Source organism: Carassius carassius, chromosome 32 (genome assembly GCF_963082965.1).
Source record: "Carassius carassius chromosome 32, fCarCar2.1, whole genome shotgun sequence".
Lineage (NCBI taxonomy): Eukaryota > Metazoa > Chordata > Actinopteri > Cypriniformes > Cyprinidae > Carassius > Carassius carassius.
Genome location: NC_081786.1, coordinates 8,478,775 through 8,500,739, shown reverse-complemented (window position 1 = coordinate 8,500,739; position 21,965 = coordinate 8,478,775).

Below are 21,965 nucleotides of genomic sequence, written 5' to 3'. Positions count from 1 at the left end.
AGAGGATTGAAAGATAAGTGTGGAAATGGGAATTGACTGGAAATTGGATCTTTCGGGGCTAATCTGCAGTTTGTGAGCAGGTTGAGGACTACGAAACAGATTATGAAAACACATATCTTAGCTATCACATACCTGGAGTGCTGTCTTTGTACATACGGATACTCGCAAGCGTCGGTGTCTCTTCCGCAACAATATAGGACATAGAATGTGCTGATGTGATTCAAATTATTCCCACAAATTAACATACACATGCAAATGAGGATTTAATTAATTGCAAAATGCATTTTGATTAAATACTCAAAACGTCATGATTCTAATCTTTACAAAACTTTTAATTAATTTTCCTAGTTAAACCTCATCAACACTTCCAATGGAGCTTAATTAGAATCTAGCCTCTCCCTTATAATTTAAAGCAGGAAAATCAAAAATTAACCATTGTTATCACATATGTAATGCTACCAGTAAGAAAGATGGAGTCGTTGATAAATTAGCAGGGTCCTGATTTTCGCTTGCCAGTGAAATAATAGTGCTAATTGGCAGATACTCCAATATTGATTAAATGAGGCACACAACATTCATTTCATTAAGTCGTTCTGATACCATAATTCAGAACACTCTCTTTGTGTATCTCATCGCCTCAGGATTAACAATTCAATAAGACCCAACACTGGGAACTAATGGCCAAAAAAAAAAACATTCCAAATTAAGCTCCGATGATCACTTCAAAAGGACCCTTCCTGCTTGCTGGTTTCTGACACGGCGAGTTCACCAAAAGTTGGAAATAATTGCACACCGGCAGTTTCCCACAGTACAGTCTGCGTTTTTTATTTATTTTTTATCCTTGGGTGCGTCAACTTGCGCTGGAAGAGAGAGTGAATATTAAAACGTGTGCACCTGAGTTGTGGCTTCTGTCAGGGTATCTCGCCTTTCATCATGATGGGAGCAGGTAACGCTAAGATTTTTAAGATTGCCTTTTCAAAGCCTGCAAACTTTCTTCCTCTCCAGTGGAAGTCCACTAAAGAGTCTAAGGAGGCTTACAGGGGATAATTCCTTCCGAGGTGCTAGAGGTGAGATAACCAATTACACATGATCACTTTTGACTTCTCTAATCTCAAGCCTGTATCGCTGGATTTCACTCATATGAACCCGCAAACCTCGTCCCTCTCAAATCAGACATCTCAGCCTTTGTTATTCTAATATTCCAGCTTGACTTCAGCACTTCAGTCAAACAGTTAAGTACCATCCGACAGGCATGGGTTTCTCCGGCTCTAAGAGAAATTTGACCTGTGGCTCTGAATTACGGCATTCTTAGCTCCAACTCTTGTCCACAATACAAAATGAGCAGGTCACGGAACTGGTTAAAATGAGTCGGTTGAAATTAATATGGAATTCTGTATCTCTGCTAAGTCATTTAGTTTTAGTTTTCATTATTCCATTCAGCGATATTTAACTTCCTGTTTTGCTTTCTTCAAAATACCAATGTCTTCTTCCAGCGCTGGTTTCCTTTTCACATTCTCTCTAATTCTGACTCACCTCTACAGTCCTTATCTATATACGGGGTGTAAGAATGCAATCTCTGTGCTTGCTTGAATGGTGAACCCCGAGGCATTCCAAATCTGAGAGTACTATTTCATGTAAACGTGGCTATTCACTGTTATTCTCCCATGTTTTTTGTCCTGTTGTTTTACATTAAAAATGTTTTCCCCAAAGCCATTTAGACACCAGAAAGGATAGATTTATATAAAAACCACTGAAGCTGACACTTTAGAAAGCTGCTGGTCATTACAAGTGATGACAATTGGGATAAATAAAAAGTTAAAATATCTATGTTTAATTCATATCAAATCTGTATGTGGCTAACATGGACATTATGCTTATTTTTGGTAGCTCTTCTCAATCTAACTAGGTGTATTTACACATCACACATCACTAATATACAAAATGTTTAATACTTGTACAGTGATCATGTTTCTTCTGTGTCGTTTAGGTACAGCAGATATTGAAGCAAAATGAATGACAACCTCTCCAGTTACAGCTTGCATTTAGGGTTTTTTAAGATAAACTTAGCCTATTGGAGGTTATATTGTCATCTTGACACAAACACCCATGGACTTCAGGGAGCATTTAATCTGCAGGGGAAAATTTGATGTAATTTAAAAGGTTTCTGAAAACTCTTCCTGTTAATACTTGCTCACAGGAAGTTGCTAGAATGTTGTGACAAAATAGCAAAAATTTTACCAGAAAAAAAGTAAAAAGTCTGTAATGAAACCCAGTGGGTGGTGTTACTACATTGGTGTATGGGCTCACTGGTGACGTCTGAAGGAGTAAGAGGCCACCTTTTGAAGCGGTTATGAATAGTACTTGTTTTTCACCATTTATGTTGTTGATGCTCAGAACACTGTGGGATTTCCTGAGTCACAGAGCCAGTTGCAGTATTGTCAAGATGAGACATAGGTAGGTTGTTATCTAAATATGTGCTAGTATAGATGGCCTAGATTAACAAGTAGTGGCTATTTAAAATCACTTCCCAAAAGAGATTGAGTAGCTTGTGCTAGTGGATGAGTTTTCAATAGATAAAGTAGGGGGGAAATGGGGGGAGGGGGGGGGGGAATTGAGGTTGGGTTTAGATTGTGTAGTTACACCATTTACCAGCAGTGCTTTATCCTAATGGGCAACATGGGCTTCAGCCCAGACCCCAAACACGAGGGGACCTCTGAGATAATTCTCTTTTGCATTTTAAATAGTGTTGCCAACGGTTCCATATTATACGGAATTGTCCTGTATTTAAGGAATCAGTTTGTCCTGTATTAGCAGGCATTCTCCATATAACCACTTAGACCATACAAAGAACAGATTAATTATTCTTTTTCCAAACTAAATTGTGAACATAGCCACTCAAGGAAGGCTTTAAATGGATAGTTCACCCAAAAATGAAAACTCTGTCATTAATTTCTCCACCTCATGTCATTCCAAGCCTGTAAGACCTTTGTTCATCTTCGGAACACAAATTAAGGTATTTTTGATGAATTCATGAGCTCACATACCCTCCCAAGGATCCTACCACGATCAATGCTCAGTAGCAAGGAAATTATTAATCATTATTAATCATCATTAAATAATACATGTGACATCAGTGGTTCAACCGTAATTTTACGAAGCTACGAGAATACTTTTATGCGCAAAGAAAACAAAAATAACAGATTTATTCAACAATTCGTCTCCTCTGTGTCTCCCTATAGTTGCCATTTTGTATGCAAATACAATGTTTACCGTCAAATCAAAGTGTAAACAGCATATCCACGTACAGTGCTGCTGACAAAGAAAAGCATATGTTGTTTATGTATGTGATACTCTCCAAAATGATACTATAGTGTGACGCAGAGGAGACAATTGTTGGATAAAGTCATTATTTTCTTTGCGCCCAAAAAAATATTATCAAAGCTTCTTAAAATTACTGATGTCATATGGATTATTTTAATGATGTCCTTGTTATGTTTCTGAGCCTTGATCATGTTAGGATCCTTGCTGTCTATGGGAGGGTTTGAGAGCTCTCGGAATTAATCAAAAATACCTTAATTTGTGTTCAGAAGATGAATGAAGGTCTTACAGGTTTGGAGAGACGTGAGTAATTAATGACATAATTTAAATTTTGGGGTGATCTATCCCTTGAAGTCCAAGAGGAATCCTCTACCGCCTAGTCGCTCCCGCTTTACAGCGAGTGGGACTTTTATTTCGATTTCTGCAAGTCAGTTTGGGTGAATGCAAAGATGTGATTATTGATTGTAAGCACAACATCAAGTAGAAAACAACCCATCTACATGAGGGAAGATGTCTTTCATAATTGTAAGTTAATGTTGTTAAATAGAGAAACAAATGAAAATTATACATTTGTAAAATTTCTATAACGTTTAGCCTATTAGAAGAAGAGCAGGAAGAAGCCCTTTTAGTGGAGATTGTTATTTAATGTTATTTGCTGGGTAAGGGGGCTAGGTGTTGTGTTAGTCGGCAACCCTGCATAGGCTTTACCAGTTTACCATTAGAGACTTAATGCCAAACAAACCAAAAATATATTCAAAAAGTATTTCCTCTTCTGGTTGTTGTTGTTGTTGTAACTACACAGCCTAAACCCAAAAAGGTTTTCCCCCCATTGACAGCCATTTAAAATTATTTTGCATCCTGACAATTTAATTAAATTTCATTTCATTTTCATTTCATTTTCATTTTCATTTCATTTGAGCACTTATAAATACAAAATGAATGTGTTTTTGTCATGTCTCTGCCTTTCATTTAACAGCTTATGATGGCTACTTATGCCAGTCAGCATTGTCATCATAGACATACATACTGTAGATGCCTCATTAGTGGCTGCTGTACATAAGCCGTCTGCGATATTGTATTATAGCGGTCAATTCAGGTCCGTGAAAACTCAAGAGCAAGTTGACGGTGCATCTTCAGCTGTATTTATTTGCATATATCAATATCTATATATGCAATAGACTTCAGCAGATGATTTTGCTAAACTAACACAATGCAACAAGATGAAGACATTAGCTGACACAACATCAAAAAGTTACCACAGTTTTAATTTATTATTAATTTAATGCATATAAAATCACAAACCAACACATTCTCTCCTGTGAAAGGTTGTCCATTTTCTTTGGCAAGAAAAGAATCTTGGGAAACTTTACTGTATTTACTGTAATTGTTAACCATTCTAAGATGGCGGACACATCACAAGTGTCTGGAGTGGTCAAATATGGTGTCTACCTATAAATATCTATGGTTATCATGACATCAGTTCCAGGGTGGTGTCACGTGACATTTACAGCTCTTGTGATTAGCTCAAAAAGTTATAGGTTCCTATTTACATGGAGTCATGCACTAGCCGAACCACTGCTATTGAGATCGCTTTCTCCAGATATTATAGACCTCTGTAGGTTCTCGATTATTCTTGTGTGGGGAGTTGTGGCCTAGTGGCTAGAGAGTTTGACTCCTAACCCTAGGGTTGTGGGTTTTTAGTCACGGGCCGGCAATACCATGACTTAGGTGCCCTTGAGCATGGCACTGAACCTCCAACTGCTCCCCGGGCGCCGCAGCATAAATGGCTGCCCACTGCTCCGGGTGTGTGTTCACTGCTGTGTGTGCACTTTGGATGGGTTAAATGCAGAGCATGAATTCTAAATATGGGTCACCATACTTGGCTGTATGTTACGTCACAAATCTACCCCCCTTATCGTGAGGTTACTGGTGTTACTGGGAAAATCAGGAAGGAAAACAAAAATACATATTGTGCAACTGTTCTTTTGGCATCCCGGTGACAGCTGTCAAGAATCAACGCCCTAGATTCATTGTCCTAATACATAGTTTGCAACACTGCTGAATTAGCACCATGCACATCTCAGCCACAGAACATTAGCCAGAATTCAAATGAACGAAATAAGACTCAGACAGCCAGGAAAAGAGACAGTTCGAGAGAGAGAGAGAGAGAGAGAGACCGTTTTACCACATTTTCACACAGGCACACAGAACACCCACAACCTTCTGCTCACACTATTTTTAATCGAGCTTCCAACGGCAGTTATTGAAGTATTGTAACACTGTATCGCAATAACTTTTCTTTTTGGGATCGGCAGCAATCCGCGTTCCTCTCATCTGCTGTCGTTGGTTCCTTACTTTATTTTCCCTTCATATGCAAACTGCTATGACCACAAAAGTTATAAGCGAGTATATGACTAAATAGGACACAGAGACTTGAGAAATATCTGTGGTTTGTGGCTTGGAGGAGGTGTGTGAGGTTAGAGATGGAGCGTGTGTGTGTGTGTGTGTGTGGATAGTCCAATTGGTGTCCCGGCTTGAAGAGGGAGTTGTGCTTTTAATCAGACACAGATAATGGCTGCCATACGCCCCTGTCGATCTCATTCCACCGACCCCTTTTTTCTCACACGGCACTCAAAAACTTTGTTGGCCAAGCAGCAGCTGCTCATTTTCTTAATATTTAACACATTTTTTATAATGGATATATACGTATGGAACTAATCCCCCAACAAGCCTTTGATTGGCTGGCCCTGTAATGCTTACAGCCAAAGTTTGTTTTAAATGGAATAACAGAAATTTAATCTGTACATTTGCTGCAGCCGAGCGGCCCCTGATATATATGAAGTCTACAATGACTCGCACCGCCAGGGGTGTGTGTGCACTGTAAGGCTGGATAGAAATTGAACTGTGCAATAAAGACGTCCCATTATGTAATACCAGTTAGCGGAGTGTTCCCAAATTGATTATGCTCTCCGGCTGTTAATTAAGTTATTATATTCCACTTAATTTGCTGATACTAAATTAGACTTTGAATCTTTGAAGCACATATAGGGTTCGGCAGGGTATGTGACTGAACTTAATGCGTAAGCGCTACTGGGAGGGGGGTAAAGGAGCAGTCAGCCGTATGCTGGATGTCTGAAAGTCTCCGAGCAATGCCAATAAATGTTGACTTCATTAAAGATATCTCACAAACTGCTGCAGAGAGTCATATACATTTACAAAAGGAGAAAAGTGATTAGGAATACTTTCATCGAGATAAAAGGATTATCACAATTTTCTCTCCAAGCGCCAAGCCTCTGTGTATTCAAAGACCTTTCACGAGGAAATGTTGCATACAACTGTTCTTAAAGGGATAGTTTATTCAAATTCCAAAAATAAAAACTCCACACCAGTGTAATTTTGGTACCAATGAGATGATATTACAGTTCTTATTATTATTTAATTTTTTTATGTCTAAATTATATTTTATTCCAATTTTAGTTATGTTAGTGTAATGATAAAAGACTTCCTAGTCATCGTGAAGAAGGAGGCGGGAACCGGCGGACAATCAAATGAAACTTTAATAATTCAAATAAACACAAAACAGCGCACCAGCCCCTCACGGACGACTGATGCGCACAAAATAAAAACCAAAACACAAGTAAAAGCCCAGGCCTATTGCTCTCTCGTCCTTCACTGTCGTCGCTCCAGTTTTATATCCTTCCATCTCCTCCGTGGGCCTCGAGACCGGCGGGTCGAACAGGTGTAGCTCATCTCCAATCCCTCCACCGGCCTCGCTCCCATGTCCCTCGGCCCCGCCCCACTCGTCACATACCCCCATCGCCCCTCGCTGGCCGGGGGGTATTCCCAAGACTGCGCTCTACTCCCCCCCCCCCTCCCTCTGGGGGGGACCGCTCACGGGGACCTGCGGGAACCTGGGGGTAGGACAGGCGAGGCGAGAGAAAAGGAGATGGAAGGAGGAGCGACAGAGACGAGAGAGGGGAGAGAGGAGAAAAAAAATAAGAAAAAAAAATTCCGGTTCCCAGACGCACCGCTGCTCGGCCCTCCACCAGCTGGGCGATCTCCTCCGCGGTGCCTGGCGGTGGCACTGGACGGCCCTCGGCGGACGGCACGACACTCCTCCGCCGCCCGGTGGACGGCGACGGCTCCTCCGGTTTTGGGCAGCCGTCAGGAGTCCCCCGTTCCCTGCTCCTCCCCGTTCCGGCGGATGGCAGCAGGCTCCGGCCTCCTGGCGAACGGCGCAGACTCCTCCGCTCCCTCACGGATGGCAGCCGCCCCTCCCTATCGTGGGCGGCCGGTAGCGAGCTCGCCCGTCCCCGGCAACTCGCTCCAGTCCACCGCCTCGAGCGTCCATGGCGGCACACTCCTCGCCTGCTCGTTGGCACCGCGGATTCACCACAGCGGCGAGGGATCTTCAGCAGCACGTCCCTCCTTCTCCCGGACTTCGGCACCACTGTAATGAATATAACCTTTGTATTCATCCGGAAGAAGGAGGCGGGAACCGGCGGACAATCAAAACAACATTTTAATAAAGCAAAATAAACACAAAACAGCGCGCCAGCCCCTCACGGACGACTGGTGCGCGCAAATAAAAACCAAAACACAACTAAAAGCCCAGACCTGGTCCTCTCTCGTCCTTCACTGTCGTCGCTCCAGTTTTATATCCTTCCATCTCCTCCGTGGGCCTCGAGACCGGTGGGTCGAACAGGTGTAGCTCATCTCCAATCACTCCACCGGCCTCGCTCCCATGTCCCTCGGCCCCGCCCCACTCGTCACAGTTAGTATATCATGTTAAACTAAAGAAAAATTATAAATGTTTCTTTTGACTATAGCTGAAAAAAAAAATATATAGAGATTATATTTTTTTATTTTGTTTTATAGAAGTAACATTTAATTTATTTATTTGCATACTTATGATTGGTTGGTTGGTTGCCTGGATGATTTGTAGATTTAGGTTTAGGTTTAGTCATATACCATAATAACCTTGTTTCACACCTGTATAGCTATATTTCTTCTGTAAAACACAAATGTGACCCTTGACCACAAAACCATTCTTATGTCGCAAGGGTATATTTGTAATAGCCAGCAATGGGTCAAAATCCTTTTAACTAAGAATTACTTTAAGGTTGGAAACATGGCCGAGTGGTTAGTTCACATGGGCAAAACAAGTTTAAATCTGGCTTGCAACAATTTCCCATCACAATCCCCCCACCCCCCAGATCTAAAGGTTTGGAACAGATGAATCGACTGCTGTCAGTTTCAAGGTTGGTAGGGGCACATTTAAATTGATTTGCTATCTGTACGCATAAATTACTGAAGACTGAGATGCAAGCCATCAGGATGTGCAGGCATGCTGGTAAACTGAGATCTATTGTAGTCAAAGCCAGACTTAGAAAGGTCATAATGAAGAAAACGAGGGGTAACAGAACAGGATCAGGCATGCCTTTCATAATGAGTGTTTCCGGAGCTTGAAGTTTGATTTGTTTGACCTTAAAGTGCCAGTAGGCTAAAGATTCAGTTAATAGTATCAATTTGCCCATGTTTAGTTGAGAAATGATTGCAAGGCATAGTGCAACAATCTACCAGATAATATTGCCTTGCTAGAGCTAGAGAAGCATCCAAAATCGAACTTTAAGGAAATGAGCGTGAAATGAAACAGTATGTACGTTTTTTTTTTTTTTGATGTTAACAAGAGGGGAACCAGATGCAGTTTGAGGCCTTAGACTTTGATATTTCGGCTTTTTGTTTCTCAGACTGCTAAATAAAACATCCTTTCCCCTGCTCAGTGATAAGTTTTGAGCAAAAAATAAAAATAAAAAATTCACAGCTTTGGACACGCTAATTTAGAACACATCATTTGCAATCAAAGCAACAAAGTGGTTTTGCCACAGAATCAGTGTTTTAGAAACCACAGCAAACAAACAGACTGGAACCATCTCAATTTCTGTAAGCCACCAAAACTGGATATGAACCATATCCTCTAAATAAATCTTGGTCCATAAGTAAAGATATCTAATGTTAGTAGGGTTGTTTTAGTAGTGTAATTACTGTACTTTAATATTTATGCCTGTCATTCATCTAGGATCAAATAAAAGACTGACTTTCTATCTACAAGCGATCATCTAATAAAGCATTCTATCTATCTATCTATCTATCTATCTATCTATCTATCTATCTATCTATCTATCTATCTATCTATCTATCTATCTATCTATTATACATTTCATTATATAGCCATATACTGACATACAAATATAAATGCATGTTTAATCAATTAAATTTTTTTCTCTTCAAATTTTAAAATTGTCTAAACTTGGTTTGCTTCACAAACTTTCCGCACACTGTTTGAATACACAATCATTCACTTTTCAGATCAAAGTAACGTATTGTCATTTCTTACCTTTGCAAGTATAAAAAATCAACCAAAATCATTTGCCTCTTTTTCTGTTTTTAATATAGATTTAGTGCAGACTAAGTCTAGGCTTAGCTATCGGGGCAGTTGTACTTAATTCCTGGCACTATAAGCACGTCTAACTCGCCAAGATAGGCCTGGCAACCCAGTAAAAGAGCCCAATGCATCTTTTTACAATTTACAAGAATGTGTCAGCAATAGCCTCTTGGCGGCCATGGCTGGAAATTCAAAATGACAAACTAATGAAAGCATTGTGATCTGTATGGCAGCGAGATCCGTCCCTAAATGTGTCTATTTAAAGCAGCTGTTCTCTGCTCTGATATGGTAAGAAGAGAATGCATCTCAAGTGACATCATACGGTTGGTGTTGATTAATTAGAAAGTTTAAATTGCCTTCTAAGTAAATGAAACTGGCCAAGAAAGACGGTTAATGATCTTTGCATTATAGCCAAAGAGACCATTTGGCACCAATTAGGTCAGTGAGAGCAGAGAAAGAAATATTATCAGACTGATCTCTCTCTCGCTCTCTTTCTCTCTCTCTCTCATCCTTGTGTCTCCTGAACTGGCTGCCAAGGAGCATCTTTGACTCACAGCATGAAATTAAATTTCTATGGTGGCCCAGAGCATCATACAATGAAAGGGACTTTGTGTGAATTTTTCCTCTCTTGTTCTTGTGCTCTGTCAAAAATTAATATATCAAGACAAATGAAAGTGTGTCTGAAACCTACTGGAAACCCATAACAGTGTTTTCAATGTGAATTGTTCATATCAATACTGACACCACCCCAAGAAAAGGAAAATTAAAATCCATATCATGCATTCACATTTTATTTTATTATTTTATATAGATATATTTTATGACCATTGAAGCAGACCGATACATGCAACACACTAAGAGAGGAATATTTAAAATCCATTTTATGCAATACAATTTTATTTATTTTATTTTATTTTATTTTATTTTATTTTATTTTATTTTATTTTATTTTAGTTTATTTGAGTTTAGTTTAGTTTAGTTTATTTGAGTTTAGTTTATTTGAGTTGAGTTGAGTTGAGTTGAGTTTAGTTTAGTTTAGTTTAGTTTAGTTTAGTTTAGTTCAGTTCAGTTCAGGACCAAAGCAGACTGACACATGCATCACAGTAAGGAAGAGAAAATTATAAGTAAAATATATATATATATATATATATATAATATTTTATATTAATTATGTTTAAAAAAAAAGCATTTTGAAAATTTAATGTTAAATGTCAAGAAACCATGTAAAATGTGTTTAGTTATTAATATATATATATATATATTTTTTTTTTGCATTATATTGTATTGTATTGTATTATATTATATTATATTGTATTTTATACTTTTAATAGAGTGTGTAAAAAAAATTCTGAAAAAAAAAGAATGAATTCAGCAGCTGTGCATACGTGTACCAGACCAGCAGAACATTTGTAGTAAATCATACATGGTACACAAGCACTAACAAACACAGTGGCTTTGAAGTAAGTTTCTCCTACACCCTGAATGCAGTATTACAGCAGTATTGAACAACACCATGGTGTCATGAACCCCATTGTTTCTAGGACACACTCCTCTGTTGGGCTCAGAGGGTCAATCGATCGTTTTGATTCATGTTGTTTACACTCTGTGATCAAAAAGGCCTCTGACATTACTAAAGGTCACTGGAACTAAGACTGATATGGATTTCAGACAAAAATTATGACTTTAGGCTAGTTTTCACATCTTTGTTGTGCTTCTTGCTTATGATATACAAAGCCATCAGAAATAGCAAAACATTCTACTTGTATGTTTTCTCACATTTTGTCTCTTTCGGACAAAAAGGGACACTAGGAAAGGATTCCTTGATGACTTTTGATCATTTTCAACATTCATTTTTTGTGTCTGACTTTAATTTTATGATAGGCAAAGCTATTAGAAATACAAAAATTGTCATAATGTATTGCTTTCTGCTATGTTTTGTCTTTATTGTTGAAGATATTTGTAGGTTTAACCAAGCCTGACTTCAGCAAACAGAGAATGATGTATATACTTGGATGTTTGATGACATATGTGAGCAAGCAGCTTCGTCGTAGTCCATCAAGAGTGCTGAGATCGAAGGGAAGTCTAAACGATCCTGCTCTCTCTGTGTCATTAGGGCAGGGAAGAGAACCCCATGAAAGAACTACCAAAATCTCCTTGAAGGAGGAGAAAAAAAAGGCTGAGTATCGATCTGTCTGTCCACGGATATGATACTTAAGCCCAGTACTCAGAGTCAAAGAGCCCAGAGATCCATATCTCAAAGACTTTAATCCATGCTCCTCTCTAGCTAGATTGGCCTTCACCCTAACCTCTTGACAACTGCGCGAACAGATCAGGTATGGAAATTCAGCAGTTCTCACATTATCCTCTCTCTCGCTTTCCCTTGTTGTCATTTTCATTATGCCACATGCATTCCTTTAGAGACAATGTGAAATCAAAATTGATCCCATTTACTTTCTTAATAAATGTTCCTGATACACAGTTCATCAGTGCATAACTGAGAAGGAAAAAGGATGTTTTCGTAGTATCTAATCAAAATGTAATAAACTTTTCCACCTTTGGGCTGACTCAATCTACGTGGGCAGGGGAAATTATATTAACCAATTATATTATAGCCTAACATTTCCTTCCATCTGTAATCTAAAGACCATTAAAATCCTTATGTTTGAACATCCCATTCGGCATTATTTCTCATTGAATATTCAGTTTCATTCAGAAAAATGTTACATTACAGATGTTGAAAGCAGGAAAGGGAATTTAAAATCCTTTTCATGCTTTTAAGTGAGTATATAAATTTTTATTTATTTATTTATTTTTATTTCAAGGATACTGATACATGCACCAAGTAAAGAAAATTCTAATTCATTTCATGCTTTTAAGAAAATATGTAAAATATTTTTTTTCAATACTTAGATTTTCAATTTTATTTATTTGTTTGTTTGTTTGTTTTAGCTATTTAAATTTTTTTATTTTAATACTTCAGCTTAAACCTTTTTTTCAATTTTAGTTTTTTTTAAAAATTTTATGTTTTTAAATCTTCACCGAATATCAATATTTTAGCTTAATTTCAATGAACAACAACAACAACAACAACAACAACAACAAAATATATGTATTATTATCATTATTTTTACTACTGTATACTATAGAAATACATTTACTTTGTACTAATGACTGATTAATGATTTTGTTCTTTATCAATTTCTGGTTTCATTTGAACACATTCAAAATTAATTATTCCCTAATATAATATTTTCATTATAATCATATTATTGATTACCTTGGCAGTTTGCTGTATGTCTGCTTTTGCTAACTTGGACTTGACTGCCCCCAGTAAGGGAGGAGGTCAGATCAGTTGTCTGGATGAACAATTGAGTGGATAAGAGAGAAGATTCCAGCGGATTTGACTGACATCTCAGTGCTTCAGAAGGTAAATATGGAAAATATTTCTGCCAAATTAAATCACATGTACATGCAGAAATGTGACCAAAGTACAGCACCATGTCCTCTCCATTCTATTGATGTAAAATCACAACAAGGTGCTCTGTGTGCAAGTGTCAGTGTGTTAAGTCAAGTCACCTTTATTTATATAGCGCTTTTAACAATACAGATTGTGTCAAAGCAGCTTTTAAAGTATCAAATAGGAAAATAGTGTGCCAATGCAAAAGGACAATAGTTAACCCTCAATTTTCAGTTAAAGGCAGTTCATCAGTGAATTCGGTGACGTCATCATCCAGCTCAGTTCAGTTTAAATAGTACCTCAACGATATCAATGGAAATTAAGTGTGTAATACAATTCATGTTCTCCCTTAAGATCTTAATCTGCAATAAGTTCAGCCGCTATTACCTCTGTGACTGTTTCCCAGGCTAAAAGCCCAGCAGCCAGCGTCCTCCTTGAAAAGCCTTGAGAAGTGACCCTGCTGACCTCTGGCTCTGATCTGAATCTGAGATGGGTCTGTGCTGGCTCCTGCTCAAAATTGCGGTGCATATGCTGGGCTGTGTAATGGCCTGGGGGCCCTCCCCAGCTACAGGAGAACAAATGAACAATTCATCATCGGCAGCTGTCCGCTAGGCCCAGGTGACTGCATACAGCCCCCCCTTTGACAAAAAACATGGGGGGCAGCTTTTAATCGGACAAACACTAATTGGATGGCCTGGAAAGATTAGAGGAACCCCCTGGAGCTACTGTTCTCATCAATAGAGGCATCTTCACGCCTGCCTAAAACACAGACCAGAGCAAACCTCGCTCTCCAGACCTCTCAGACATGGAGACACCCAATCAAACCACAAATATGATGCCATGCACCACATGTGAAATTATATCAAAATAACTTCAATATGTTTGTTATATTGCTGCAGTGAAGTTGTAAATAATTTCCACTAAAATTTCGTATTCAGTTATTGAGATTAGTGTGTCACTTGCCATTTCTTTGTAATTATTTGTGAGTTTTACCAGCAATTGCTTAGTAAAAATTCTGCTCTATCTCTTATTTCAACCAGATGATCCAACGGTAGCTGCACGGATCTCGGATAAAAGAACATCACCTGCAGCTCAACCTGGTAAAGTTTCTTATCTTCCCTGCTACTCCTACTCTACAGTATGATTTAATATCCAGCTAGGTTCTTCTACAATTACCCCATAAACTTCGGTCAGAAAACTTGGTGTAATCTTTGATGACCAGCTGACATTCAAAGACCACATTGCAAAGATTGCTCGATCTTATAGGTTTGCATTGTGCAACATCAGAAAGATCAGGACCTTTCTATTGGAGCATGCTGCACAACTTCTTGTCCAGGCCCTTGTCATTTCTAGGCTGGACTACTGCAATGCTTTTCTGGTTGGACTTCCATCAAGCATAATCGAACCTCTACAAATGATTCAGAATGCAGAGACACGAATGGCCTTCAACAAGCCCAAAAGATCCTGTGTTAATAAAATTGTCTGCAAAATGACTAAATGGAAATGTACTCGATTGATTCTACTTCCTGATTTAATTAAATACTAACAGTAGTTTTTTAATTACTTTTATAATTTTTTATCATTAGTCCATTTTCATAAATATAGACTTTATTATGTGAATGCAATTTTTTACATTTCTCATTCAGGTTGTTCAAAGGTCAAAGGTCATTAACAGAAAAATATGCTTTTTGAAAAGGATAGTTACAACATCCACCATTAGAGGATAACAGGCTATGCTAACCATGAAAGTCTTTACAGTTTATAGGTGCCTTTAGATCACAATACCAAATTTACCATGGTAAAGATGCACAAATACAGACTTTATCTTTTATATTTTAATAAACTAACACTGGAAATTTCGAGCGAATATGAACTACTACTAACATCCCTGCTTTTCGTTTCATAAATCTGGTCACTTTCAGAGCTGTGCCTCTCATTCTCTAAGCGGACGAGCGTAATTCTTTGTTCTCGCTGCTTTGTGCTGGACTTAAGCCAAGAGCTTAATTTAACGATATGAGTTTCTACATGCGTAATGTGGAGGGTGCTGCACAGATGCTTGGAGTCTCACAATTTCCACCCCACACTGAGCAGCCACTCACACATAATGTTTTTTGTCTGAACATAAAGCTTCCAACAGTGAGTTAAATGGAATATTTATGTCTTGGGATCACGAAAGAAAGTCCAAATTAGACAGGAGCTTGAGGAGTCATTTGATCTCTTCTATGATTAGCTGGTGACAATGATATCAATTGCACCCTTCAGCCCTCCTACCTGCGAACTTAATAGGTGAAATCTGCTGTTTTGACTGTCATCTCACCAGTCATCTCACCTCTACCCCTCCTCTTCCTCCACATACACATTCACAGAGGCCCTGGCGATTTTCACCTCCACCCCAGCTCATGCTAGCAAGCGTAGCACGACTTCCTCTTTCTTGTATATGAACCACAGCTGCCAGACCTTTATTCAGAATAGCTAAGTTTAATTGATGTGAAGGACTGACATACAGTTAGTTCAATTGATTCATTAAAACAAGTCTGACAGTGTATATGGGTGTCCATTTTTCAGTTGATGAAGCAGTGAAAATATATCTTTTTACACAAATGTTCAGTGTGCAAAAACTCTGGAAAATATGTTTTTATTATTTATGTAATAATTTTTTTTTTTTTCATTTTCCAGACAGTGGGTCTTATTCATGAAACAGCTAAATGTTTTACTAATATTTCAGATCTGTGAAAGTGTTCATATTTTGGTAAGATAATAAATTACACCTGCTCTCAACTACGAGTAACATCTGAATATTGTGTGTTCTCTTAACTAATGGTTAACTAGTTAACCAATAACTTATATTTGACAAAAAGCCATGGAGTCGGTTTTCCTTTTTTATTATAGATTACTATTATTTGCAGCACCAGTAGTTTTTGTCAGCAAGCTTAACATAATTTTTAAAAAAAAAATCTTAGGCATATGGCCAATTAGTTTATTTTGCATTTATTTAGATTGGAACTGGAACAAAACTTGGGAGGGGGACCCAGAAAATCCCACAGCATTTCTGTACCTTTAATTCACACACAGTTTTTCTAATTCATGGGTGAAGATTATGTTACAAATGATTGGAATTCATACGTTTAACTATCAAAACTCATGTTTACAAAGTATTTATGAATCCAAGAGTGAGTGTTTGGGAATGTATATTTTATACAAATTACTCAAGTCTTGATCAAAAGATTGGGATCAGTATTCTTTTATGTTTTTAAAGAAGTTTCTTATGATCATCAAAGCTTTATTTTATCAACAATAAAAACATAAATTAAAAAAACTGCCAGTTTATGAAATATTATTGCAATTTAAGTTAACAGCATCACAGTTTGCCACATTCAACACTGATAATAAATCAGCATATTAGAAAGATTTCTGGAGGATCATGTGACACTGAAGACTGGAGTAATGATCCTGATGAAAATTCAGTGCTGTGTCACAGAAATAAAAGTATTTTAAAATATATTAAAATAAGAAACAAATATCAGAAATTGCAATAATATTTCACAATATTCATTTTTTTTCTGTATTTTTGATCAAATAAATACAGCTTTGATGAGCATATGACACATTAAAATGTAAAAAATCATTAAAAATTAAAACATTAAAACACACACACACACACACACACACACACACACACACACACACACACACACACACACACACACATATGAATGTTCTATGATTGAAGCTCAATGATCACTCTAAATTTGTTTTACGGAAAAAAAAAGAAGAAGAAAAAAACAGCATATGGGGTAGGAATATCATGATTTTTAGGGGCTGAACTTTCCTTTTAAGAACCCTCATAGTTTCATTTTCCGTTAAATCACTATAAAAATGTCTACTTTGACTGGGGTTTGTTGTTACTGTATTTGCCTACTTAATGTTTGAATTGATCTTTCATTAATATTCTTTTATAATACTCCATTGTGTTCTCTTGGCTTCTTTGGCAACATGGTTTCTTTGGTATAGGTGTGATCTCATACAGACAGTGGGGCCTGCGTGTACACCGCAGCCAGGCTTGTGGTCTCATCATTAGTCCATGAGTGAGTCCATTTGAGTGCACTTAGCACGTTGAGCTGGCCCACTGTTACAGCCCCTCTCATAATTTGCTAACACCTTTGGCTGCGAAGGCGGCTAACTTGTCACTCACCATTTGACTCTCATACCTTAAGAGTTGTTTCCACAGCAGATGTGAGACGATCCTTCCTACCCACAGGTGAATTTTTTATGTGTTATTGTCAGATTCATCCACACCTGTGCCCGATTAAACAAAAAAGCAGACGGAGACTGTGAAGAAATTAAATTCTGTGCATTTTTAAAGGAAATACCCTTTTCCCTCTCTCTCAATTCGATTTCATTTATTGGCATGATTGTTTTACTCAAAAAAAAAAAAAAAGTAAATTAACTAATAATGATGAATAACTGTGTTAACATACACAAACACAAAACATATAATAAAATAACATACTAATTAGCATAATATATTAAAAGTGTCAAAGGCAATAAATATATAAATAAAATGAAAGTGCATGATAAAAATTTAAAAAGCAGCACAAGATAATAAAAATAAGGCACCAATTCATTATATTAGAATAATTGTTGAATAATTATTTTGCACTGAAGACTGAAATAATGATGCTAAAAACTCTTACTGACCCCAAATTTGTCAATGGTATATTATATATTAATAAGTGCAGTCAAATCAATTAATCGCATCCCAAAAAGTTATGTTTACATATACATATATACAAAAAAAAATATTTTCACATATATGTGTGTGCAAATACACACATAAATGTATATATTTAAGAAATATATATATATATAGCAAAATTTTCATTGATGTACTTCTCTTTTCTGCAGACAGTGAATTAACTATTTTCTCCGTCTCCCTTCCCTCCCTCTTGTTTACGTCTCATCGATAAATGGCCATCACAGATGTTTTTTTTTTTCTTTTTCTTTCATGCTCAAAAGAACATGAGACCCATTTGACTACAACCCCCCTGCCCCGAGCTGCTTCAGGCTATACATGAGACTGTCTGGCCAAGCTGAACACACCAGAGCAAAATAATACCCCAAAGCCTCTACTCTAGGGATTACTCCAGTCTCTCTCTCTCTCGTTTGCTCCTCTCAGGCCTTTCTGCCTTCCAGCTGCAGGGGCCTCCTGTGATCCTGGGCCACTGTCCTGCACCCACGGGGGAAATGAGGGATGCTGGGCCGCGTGTGGCTTTGCTGGAGAGAGTCTAGGGGGTTTAAAGTGTGTGTGTGACCACAGTACGGCTGTATGTTGTGCTCAGTCAAATGGTTAAACGCAGCTTTTTGTCCACCCACAGCTGCTGCTGTCTGCATGCCACCTTTCCTCTGTCTGAATTTGTGTTGTTGTGGTTGTTTATGCCCAAGTCCTGTCAAGCAGCCACAGAGCTGTGGTCTACAATCTCCTCCTGGGCTCCCATAGGGCCTCTTTACATGTTTTCCTTCCTTTAGCCTCCCAGTGACCTTGTGTTTGTGGTGCCTTATTTCCCAATCACAGTAAATAATGCAGTTGGTGTTGAAGCTATACAATGACTTATGGATCAATGTATAACTGAATCTGAACAAGATCACCTAAACGGCTTCTTTATTTGTGAGCAGGGCCTAAAACTAACACTCACTAAGTGCCAAATGTTGGTAAAACTCATTGTTGGCGAGTGTATGAAACATAGTTGCTCGCCAGTTGGCCCATAACTTTTTTTTAAATTAATTCTAATAATGCCTGAGAACACAAAGTGGTTTAGTATGATGATCCAATTGCAAAGACTATGCTTTTTCCTTGTGAAAACGAGCATAAATATTAGTATTAGTATATTAGTATGGAGTGCCTATTTACACTAAGTGCAAATAAAATACACTAAGAGTAAATAAAATATGTGCAAATACACTAACTCCACCCACCAACATGTGATTTTATATATATATTATTATAATTGTTAGTTTTAGGCCATATTTGTGATAGTTGCTGATCACAGGCTTTTATTGATTTTAAAAAAGTGTTGTTTGAGCACTTGGAAAGTTTTTACAAGATTGTCGTTTGTCGATCCACTGGAGAACATTTTAGGGCTTGATATTCTTAAACGTATGGATGGCTGTCCATGCATACGACATATGATTCTTTCACAAAGCCATTCTTCGGCAAGGTCGGTGAGGCAGAGTAGATGCATTCTTTCCCTCTGGGGCTTGGAGGGCGTATGTTCATAGACACAGCTGTTGATTGTTATTGGATGTTGGACTGCACCAAGGTCTCTGAGAAGCAGAGATCCAGAACAAGAGAGCATTCGCCTTATTCACTCCTGTTGTGCTTAATGGACAGAAAATTACATACAGGAGCTGCCATGTTCTGCCTTTGTTTCTTGCACACAAAGGGATGAGAAGACAATTTAAGTCTTGAACCAAAGAGACGATAAATCAGAATTCATCTCGAAATATAAGTCACTCAAACATGCCATAGAAGGCTTGACCACATTGGCAACTCTATTCATACATCTGCTCTGTTCTATTGTCAGTTTTCTTTATATATATATATATATATATATATATATATATATATATATATATATATATATATATATATATATATATATATATATATATGTATATATATATATATGTGTGTGTGTGTATAAATAACTACTACTATTACTATTTCATTATTTATTATTAGCATTTTTAACTTGACAAGGCCATACAGTCATGGCTTCAGTATGTATATATATATCAGTATAATTTCAGTGTAACATCAGTATAATTTTTAGAAAAGTCTCCTTAAATCTGAACATTCTTAGAGACCAAAACAGAGATTAAAGGGTTTGTTTTCAGTTGCCATTCTGTGAATTATGTTTTGACAGTGCTTTCACATTAAAAACAAGAGCTTAAACAATACAATTTTGCTCATAGTAAGCAACTACAACTGCGCGAGCGTCGCTTTTCCCCAAAGTCTTGCCCCGTTTACCCCTTCGCCCTCAAACACCAGCCCTTCCACTTCCCCAGAGATGGATTGTTGTTTACAATGTATGAGTGAAATAATATTTCTATGAGCTTTACTGCGGTCTCCCTCTGGAAGGCACCATTACAACAATAACAGAGGATTAATTAGAGCTTGTCCCCACAGAGAGATTTGAGGCTCCAGTCCTGGTCAAAGGGGAAGCATTAGCTAGTCAGCATGAAGGTAGTTGTGGTAAAGCGCATCCCAGGTAATTAATAGGCCTGAGGTGAGGGTAAGTGTGTTATTTATTGGGGTTGGCCTTGAGACATTTTATAGCTTCAGTGAAGGAGGTTTCAGTTAATGTTCCTCAGTGTAGTGAGGTTTCAGAGCAAATATATCTAATGCACGGTGTACAACATCCAAGCTGCCAGTAGAGGGGGTGAGGAAAAGTGCATCCTTCCTACATACCTGGGAATTAAACCCTTATTATCTGGGCGCTAACCTTTGCTCACAGAGTTATTATTACATCCTCTGAGAACTTGACATAAATACTCTGCATGTGTATCTAATGAATTGTTCATTGTATTGACTCTGTGATTGGAAAGAATCTTGAAGCTTAAGCGATCGTCTACTCGCATTTGCAAGAAATTTGTTAATAATTGATAACATATTAATAACAATATATATATATATATATAAATTTTTTTTTTTTTTTTTTTTTTTTTTTAAGAAGTGTCTTATGGTCACTAAGGCTACATTTTTTTCATAAATTATTCCTGTGATGGCAAAAGCTGAATTTCCAGCATCATTACTCCAGTCTTCAATACCATTCTTCAAAAATCACTGTAATATGCTGAATTGATGCTTAAGAAATATTTTGTATTATTTGCAAAGTTGAAAACTGTTTGTGCTGTTTAGTTTTTTTTTTTTTTGTGGAAACTGATAAATTTTTCTTCTTCGATTAATAGAAAATCCAAAAGAACAACATTTACTTGAATAAATATTTTGTATCATTATAAATGTCTTTACTGTCACTTCTGATAAATTTAACCTTCTACAAAAAAAAAAAAAAAAACTCACAATGTGTGTATTGCATTTTTTTTATTATTATTATTATTATTATTATTATTATGTCATAATGTCACACCCTTTTTCTACTTAAAAAAGACTAGGTCATAAAAAAATAAAAAATAAAAAATAAATACTTTAAATCCAGCACAGAGAAAATGAATGGGAAAAATACTTTTGCATAAAAAAAAAAAAAATTAATAATAATAATAATGTTGTAGTCATTTTTGTACTTTATGGACACAAATGATAAATTAAGTAATGCATTTTTACTATAATAAATAATAATATTATTTTGTCAGTACCTTATCACAGGTAAATACCTTGTGTATCTTTCTCCAGGTTTTACAGACTTTCTCCTTTCAGCACCCAGTTACTTCTTTATCAGAAGGACACGCTCACTCATCTCTTCAGCAGGAGGAAGTAGAAGAAAGGAAACAAAGAAAGAACAAAACAGACATGCAACACTTGTTTGCAGCATATAAGGGTTTGTACTCTGCCAAAACACTGTATACGCCCTCAGCTTAACGGACAGCGCTTTATTTCCACCTCTACTAGTAGTCTCGTACATATAAGACTGCCTGCTGAGTTCAGGGGAAGGCTCACATGACACTGCCTACCCACTATACACCCACAGACAGCCAGACATTCCAGCTACAATGCGAGTATTTGGATCT